The sequence below is a fragment of the Crotalus tigris genome, unplaced genomic scaffold (assembly GCF_016545835.1).
Source record: "Crotalus tigris isolate CLP2741 ecotype Arizona unplaced genomic scaffold, ASM1654583v1 scf7180000024280.1573445, whole genome shotgun sequence".
NCBI classification, from domain to species: domain Eukaryota; kingdom Metazoa; phylum Chordata; class Lepidosauria; order Squamata; family Viperidae; genus Crotalus; species Crotalus tigris.
This window is the reverse complement of record NW_024100452.1, coordinates 24960-33625: the sequence shown is the minus strand read 5'-3', so window position 1 is coordinate 33625 and position 8666 is coordinate 24960.

Genomic DNA, 8666 nt, shown 5'->3' with positions numbered 1-8666 from the left:
TTTTCTATGTAGGAGATAGAAAAAAATGTCATTTTAAAACTAAGGCACAACTTAGGAGAAAATAGAAAAAATAATAGACCATATACAATAAAATAAAGTACAAGGCAGAACTAAAAGAAAATACAGGTCATATTCTGTATCATCCCTATTATTTATTTTAACTATACCCTCACAGGCAGTTCTCAGCTGAAAGGCCATGTTATATATAACATTTGGATTCTGACCACACATGAAATATGTTGTTCTAATTAATAGATCTCGTTAGCTGCTCATGTAATGTGTGATCCAAGATATTACAGCTTTCTTTACTATACACTTGGAATTCAAATAATATAAGGTATTTCCTCCATCTTTGGAGCTCCACAAATACATTCATGATAAGGAATTTCGGTTAAATCTTCCATATTTAATTATCGTGTTTAGCTCAAATCTCACATAAGTAAATATACTCATAAGATGCTTGGACATTTTTGAACTTAAAAACTTTTCAATTTGGAGGGTGTGTTTCTGGTGTCTCATTCATTTCGACATACTGGCCTTCCTGAAGTTAACTATATCTCTTTGAACTTCTGTATGCAAAATTATTTGTGCAGCAGACAGTTGAATAAGAAACAGAGACCACAATTCTTGATACAGTTTGTGTGTTTTACTGTCTAAGAGTAAAACACACAAACTGTCTGTAACTGAGATTTAGTCTGTTCTGTCCGACACAGTTTTGGAAGTCTGTCAGTTCCCATAGAATTGATTCTGTAACAATAATTATAAGCCTTAATTTTTAACAAAGAAGAAAGTACATAAATTCCTAACTCAGCTCTAAACGCAGCAGTTGAAGTACTTTTATCCACACCCAAAATACTCAGATGCTGTGATTGTGTTTGCTCTGATAATGTTACATGTTTTAAGTCCCAAACCTCAGCTTCATTAAAGAGAATAGGAGCCAATAATAATATTTTTGTTATTTTTTTCTGTTATATTGTAATGTTATAATAGTTTGAAAAGCTTTCCAGCATCTCTTTATGGTGATCTGTACTTTGACATTAGAGTTTCAGTGTCTGCTTCTCCCATTACCCCCCTCCTACCCAAAAATCAATTAGACATTTATACTGGGCAGGTAGCCTACTGGGAATTCGTTATTGCAGCTTGGAAGGTTGGTCAGAGAGAGATGTCTCAGGGAGGACCCATTCTTCCATCAGGTAAGGTTCAGGTCCTGTTCCATGCTAGAGGTCTATTTCCAAATTCTGTATGGACCACAACACTCCAAAGAACACAGCTGGTTCAAGCTAGATGTATATGGGGCTCAAGAATTAATGTCAAGCATAGCTTAGGCAGCAACAGACTAAATGTTTTTCTCTTGCAAAGAAGAAATATCTCCCTCTAAAGTTAAGAAATATAGCACTTGTCTTTCTTGTCACGGAATGCAGCGAGAAAGACAGACCACAATGGCTTGAAGGCAGAGTACTGTAAACTTTTGTAGGAACCATCTGTCTTTATAAAGCTATAAATAGATGTTTGCCTCTTCAGACAGAAACCTTGGGCCACAAAGTGCTTTAAATTGTTATACTGGGAGACTTACAAGTCTTTTGACTCCATCTCATGTGATTGAGAATGGTAATTGGAGGTATCTTTCTGGAAACCTGAAAATCTCGTAATATTTAGAGGGGCAGAAGATTAAGACAGTATCTTATTGAGCTGTGCTTTTTTTTTTTTTTGAATGAGGAATTTGTTAAATTACATTTTCTTCATTGTAAATGTTCAAGAAAAATGGCTCGCCTACAGATCCTCCCTATTCATAAAATAGTTACCACAGTAGCTGTGGTTAATTAGAAAAGATCAATTGACAAGAAGACTAAAATGTATAAGGTTGTTTCCTGTCACATTATCTAGCCCCCAGGGATAGGTGATCAGCCCCTAGCTTTTGATTGTCTTATCTTACCTTAAAATAGAGGTATAAGTAAACATGATTATAAACAACACAGTGAGCTGTAGCTACTCATAATTTTTCATTTCTAAAAAGCTTAAAGGGGCTATGCCAAATGATTCTGTAGGCTGCTTTTCTGCATGGCAGATTCCTTTTTATATTTTGTTTAAAATCTTTTTAAAACTATTTTAAAAAAATAGAATGGGGGGGAAGGGGTTGGTATGTGATAGGTACCAAGAGAAATGTCCATAGGACACATGAGTACTGATGGGCCAAATTGGGGACACCAGGTGTCAAGTGTGAAAGCTATGGTAATAGGATATAATTATATTTTTAGAACTCATTGAGAGGTGTTGTATCTGATTTGTTTCTATGTGATTTGTATGTGATTTATTCATAGGACTTAATATCACCAAAGCAATTTACAACTTTTTGATTCTTGATTACAGTTTAAGGTTAAACAATGTTTGCATTCTGATTTATATCCTGGCATCAAGGAAGAAATTACTACTGAAGGCAAGAAAAGTCACTTTGTATTGTGCAACCTGTTCTGCTTGAAACAGATTTACTCCAAATAAAATGCTGCTGAATTCAATAGGGCTCCCAAGTGTATAGGATTCCAATTATAATTTCATGGGGCAGTTCTGAAATATTCAATTAATAGATGGTGGATAGGAAGAAAATACAGAGGTAATTGCGAGGTGTTCTTGATGCCCCCTGAACAAGGTTTTATTTTAATACTTGTTAAATAGTTTCATTTCTCTTAGGATAAATAGAATAGACCCTGCAAACTATCATTTTATTAGTTCTGCCAAGTCTGAAAGACATTAATTCACCAGGGTAGATAGATGGAAAATGAATGTTTTGAACAATTTTTACTTTAGGGAGGTATAGGCTAGCAGTGAAAACAAGACAAGATAATTAAAGTTGGGACTGTTTCTCTTTTTAGAGGTAAATCATTTTAAGTGCAGCCTGGAAAAAAACCCTGTATATTTAACATTGGATAACACTGAAAAGAGCTTGCAGTGTTCCACAGTCTATTCAGAATCTTTATCATGTTTCTCAAACCTCTGAAAGATTTGAGCAACTATTTTGCTCCTTAAAAGCCCCACAGTCCCAAAAAAAGTCAATATTGACTATTGACTTTAAAAGGATTTTGTTGGACCTGAAAGATGTGCTCATTAAGTACAGTTAGTGGGTGATCAGTTAAAAGGTGATGGGCATTAAACAAGAGCTTTAGACCGAAAAGCTCACAGCTGAGAAATTTTCCTCAGTTTGCTGCTCTGTAGAAAAGTTGGATTGTATCATGTTGATTAGAGAATTATGGGACCTCAAATCTAACATAGAAAACTTCTAATGTACTGTCTTTCAGACTTGGTTTCTGAGATCCAGGACTCTGATACTTCCATAAAATGTTATTTGTAATTGACTATGGGAGGAGTCTAAAATTCCTTTAGCTTTTCTGATCATTTCTAATCCTGTGTGCAGCCTCTCCAAAATCTAGTGTAGTACTTGGCCCAAAAATGATGTACCTTTAATATTTTGCCAGCTCAGCCTTGCTAGATTTGTTAGTTGGAAGTGATTGAAATTGGATTTGGGATCTCTTTTATGTTAGTTTATTAGCTGCTTCATTGTAAATTAGAAAACATCCCAATTATTTTTTTTCCAAACAGGACAGGTTCAGAGTAATAGCCATAATTTATCTTGTTGAAGAAAGATTTCTTAATGCTTTGTTTTGAAATGTTTTTTTTAGCCACATTACTAATAAGTGGTACACAAAATGATCAGAATTTTCAATCAAGACCTATAAAATAAAACCCAAGGTTGTAGTTCATGAAATAAAATGTCTGTGAGATGACAGTGGAGCATCTGACGGTTCCAGAAAGTCTAAATATTTTACCCTTGGTCTTTTAATGTTTTCAATGAGCCTGTGGAAATACGTGAACACAGAACAGAAAGAGTCATATGGAATAATGCCAAATAGGCAAAGGCTCTCCGTTCTAAATATTAAACATTTACTCAGTCACAGTTTAAGATTAGTCGTGCATTTCTAACAGTAATCAGGACACACTTTTCCTCACTGTCAGTTTAATTGAAATGATTCTGTCTCCAAATTATCCAGGTCACTTGGGGCCAATGTACTCTAGCATTCAGGCTTCATTCCATGATGAAAAGATTGCTTATGTTAATAATAATGCTGGATGTTGCTGCGTACGGGGAAAGGGGTGTGTGGCAGGGAGGGGGCAACTGGTACGTACTCAAGTAATGGCAATTTTATAAAATTGTGACCTCTAGAGTGTAATACTCATCTTTTTCCTATTGCATGGGCCATGAGCTACTCTTATTCCTCATAATGGCCATGGTGGTTGAAGCTGATGAAAGTTGAACTCCCAACAACCTTTCTAGAGGACTGTTGTTTTCCTTCCTCCATTCTGATGTTTGGAATAACAAGGTTGAGCATTTTATATATTTTATATACATTTGTAATCCCAGTTTTCTTCACAAAAGCTATGACAAAATATTTCCATTGCAAGGCATTGCATCTCAATTATGTCCTTTGTTCCAAAAATGTTCATGAATGTAGTGTACCTTCTTTCCAATAATAATGCCCCTTTGGCATAAATACATTCCCAGTGCAAATTTGTATACAGGCATAAAGTTTTATCTTTCTGCACATAGTTGCTTATTCCAGGATTTTAAAACCAAAAGACTTCTACTTAGTAGTTACTTGACTGTAATCCATTCCTCCTTATTTACAAAGTCCCTATAGCCCTGATTCAAGCATAACTGGAACTGACAGCAGCTTAAGCAACATGGAAAATGCCTGCAAAAACAGGTGCCCATTCCTCAATAATGTCATTGTTTCACTTTCCATTGTAGCTGTGCAATTTCAGTAGTGTTTCTATGTATATTAGCCTTCAAATCAATTTTAAATCCTGGTGGCTATATGGCCAAGTCAGTGCAGTTTTCTTGGTAGCTTCTTACAGAATTATTTGCCGCTGTTGTCTTATTGGAAGACATTGACTCCCCAAAGTTGCCCAACTGGCTTTTGTGACTAAGGCAAAACGTGCATTCAGTCTTCCCCACTTCTTAGTTGAGGTTCTTAACTCCTACCCCAGACTAGCTCTTTTAGTAGAACAGGAATATAGTATTTCACTACTGAAATTATTGAAATATTATATTCCTTTTCTGCTAAAAGAGCCAGTCTTTTAGAAATTAGTGTTTCTCTTGATGTAAAGGCTTTGCAGTAAGAAGCACTGGCTTTATGGTAAAGGGAATATAATGGAGTAGGTCTACCTACTAAGATATAAGTGTGGCATTGAAAATCTATTTTGTTAGACTGGCCTGGCCTGGCCTGTTTGTATAGAAGACTCATCTTGGCAGCAGTAAAAAGTCAACTGAGATCGGCTATTATGTAGCATTATGTACATGCCAATAAATGATACTTTTTTGCACCTTGGTCCTTATTTAATTGGCTCTTTTCCTCGCAACAGTCCCCATAAACCTGGAATTTCTATTTCCAATAGTGTTATGGACAAGCAGCAATTCTATTTTACTTAATTCTCCTCATTAGACTCTAATAGCTTTCCAGCATCTTTGGCAGTACTTATCTTGAACCAACCAGTTACAGTAGCCCATCCCCCCAAATTTTACATACGCATTAAATAAAATGGGAAAGAGGACCCAGACCCATGGCATCCCACAATGGAATAATCACAGGTTGATGGTTCTTTCTTCGTGAATACTAATTGGAATTAGTAGAAGCCCATTCAGGATAGGAGAAAGTCACAATAGCAGAAGGATGCTTCCAAGCTCCAATTCTCACAAGTGGTCCAGAAGAATGGTCTGAGTTATCCCATGGGACTACTAGCAGTCTGAGTGTAAGGCACCAAATTCAAAATATATCTCCTGTTTTTCAGGAGTTAATGGCAGTTTATGCCAGATTCCCTCTTCCGTTTTCCTCCAGTACAGCAGGAGGCAGTGAATTCTCCAAACCTCACTGGCTGATGAGGGTGAAATTGGCTTTTCCCAATTTGAATCCAACACTTTAACTCATATACTTCTAACTACAAGAATGAAAAGCTAATTGAAAACTACTGATCAGTTTGTAAACAAACTGGAAGACTTCCTGTAATGCCAACCATTAGTTGTTATTATTGAAAGCTAAAATTTGCAATCAGAATACATTTTATAGATTAACACCAGCTGAGCACTATATGTAGAGAGGAAAGGTTCTGAATATTTCTTTCCTTGAGAGGAAGCAAAGAACATGGAAATTAAATGGAGAAAATAAAATGTTTTAAGGTTCTGATGAGAGTCCATTTTAGGGCATGCAGAGTGTAGTTATAAGTTCTATTTACAGTTCAAAGATGACTCAATTCCAAATAAGCTGTCTGAATTGGATTCTCTGCTACAGGCTATGAATAATGCACACACAGAAATAATCTATACTATTTCCTCTATAATCTAAACATATTACACATAATGGCAGATAAAAAATTTGGGAAGTCAAGCTTCTACTGAATTAGCTGTCGAGAATCTAGTAAATCTACTGTCACCCAGCAGGCAATTTTTCAGAAGCTCATTAATGTAACATGCAGAGTTATTGGCACTCAAAGCTATTTTCTAGAATACTTTTGACTGGCAAATGAGAGGTGATATAAAAATTTTTGAAATGAAATTATCTAACTGTTGCTTCCAGGGAGAAATGAAGTCTAGTTAACCTAATAAGCTTATTTATCTGCATAGTTACTTGTATCATTCTCCAAGAATCTCATTCTGTTACGCAATTCTTCATCTATAAAGTAATATATTAAAATGTCCTGTTGTACTAACAATTTTGGCCAAATATTATGAACCAATAACCTCTGCTGCAGGTAAACTCCTTTTTTTAAAAGCAATTATTTGTCAGGCATGTTAGAAGTTACACATGGTGCCTAGAATGAGAGTAGATAAGTAGATAAGTGGTGTGGCTCTCATAGAAAATTGATTTGACAGTCTTTTGAATCTGATTCTATTCATCTATGGTGCAGTCTATTGCTAGGATCAACAAGTCAACAATTGAGTAATTATAGTGCTTGGACCTAAAAGTAGAGGACTACATTTTAGAAAAAAAAAAAGGAAAGAAAAAGAATGAGATGACATTGTATCTACCTACTTCCCAAAATGGATTACCCTGTAGCTTTCCTTATTATCCATTCTTTGCTTTTGCATTGGCAAATTGTAGGCTATATTTTCCAAGGAGGAGATTTGTAGAGCTTCCAATTACCAATCTCTGTTGTATGAGTATTGTATTTCATGTCCCTTAAAGCTTCAGAAACAAGCTACTGCGATTTGCCGACTGCAGTTGTTTATATATATTCTAAGCTATCTTTGTCTTTAGCAAAATTATTTCTCCTCATAGTGAGCCTATTTTTGGTTTGACCTTTAAGAAAAGAAAAAAAAAATCTATACCAGTATAATTACCTATTTAATCAATTTATATACTAGATTACTAGAATGCTTACTATATCAAAATGATCTCTCAGAGCAGCATCTAGCTGAATTAATTTGCCTGACTCAGCAGTAGTATAGCTCTTCTGAAAGTCAATCTGTCCCTAACATTTTATCACATAAATACTGTAGTACCCACAGCAGCTTCCTTGATTGTTTGACTAACATAAAGAGCAACTGGGATGGATATATTTAAACTATCTTCCAGCAACACATATGTATGATCTAGTTCTTTAGGGAAATAGTTTGCCTCTTCCCTAAATAAATTGTTTTTCTTCCTAATGTCTCATTAAGATATGTAAACTAGCGTATTTGTCTTCCCAACAATTTGGAAACATGAATGGAGGAAGCTTATCTAGCAGGAACCGGAACAGCCATTCCAGGCCTTTCACAGAGAGGCTCCTAATAAAATTTGCAAATTTGCATTTTTGCAGGTGACTCCAATGTAATGTATATGCAATAGGATTTCATATATGACTTCTTAGAATTTCTGGAGATTTTCAAAAGCCATTTTGCAACAAAGAAAGTAGTCAATAGAGAGTTATTTAAATTCTTAATTAATGATAATAAATATATTAGATAGGTCATCAAGGCAAAATAACAGGTGACAGCTGTCTACTATTTTCTGAATAGTATTGTCAGTAATGTACAAACAGATGCTGAGATTCACAAAATTGTGCTTCTCAATATGATCAATTAGATACCCAGCAATTATATCTTTTAAAAGTTATTGTGAAATGTGTATTCATTGGATTTCTGGCTGCACAAGTACACTATTATAATAACAGGAACAGCTAAAATAAGAATTAGATCAATTTAAATCCATCAGACATATTACTAGAAAGTAATGTGGACCATTACTATTTGTAAAATTATTATTGCAGGTCCAGTGTGGGATTAATTGCACAAATATGTCCATGGACATGCTCCCACAAAGGCCTTGAGATAACAAACGGACTGCTCCAGACACAGAATACATTCATCAACCATCTGGACAGGCTCTGATAAGAACACCTGCATAGCCTTGCATATGGAAAGTGTCTGTTATTTGATACATTGTAACCACCCCTATATACATCTTTTGATTACGCTGTGTGATGTAAAAACTATAGTAACAATAAAAGAGGATGTTGGAGTCAGCTCTGGGCTCCCATCCCGAGATACCTGCATGTGTGTCTCATTCTCCATGGGAGACCACCACATCTGGTGACCCCGACGTGATCCACTGAGGGATACGTCTCTGCCGACCCTTTAC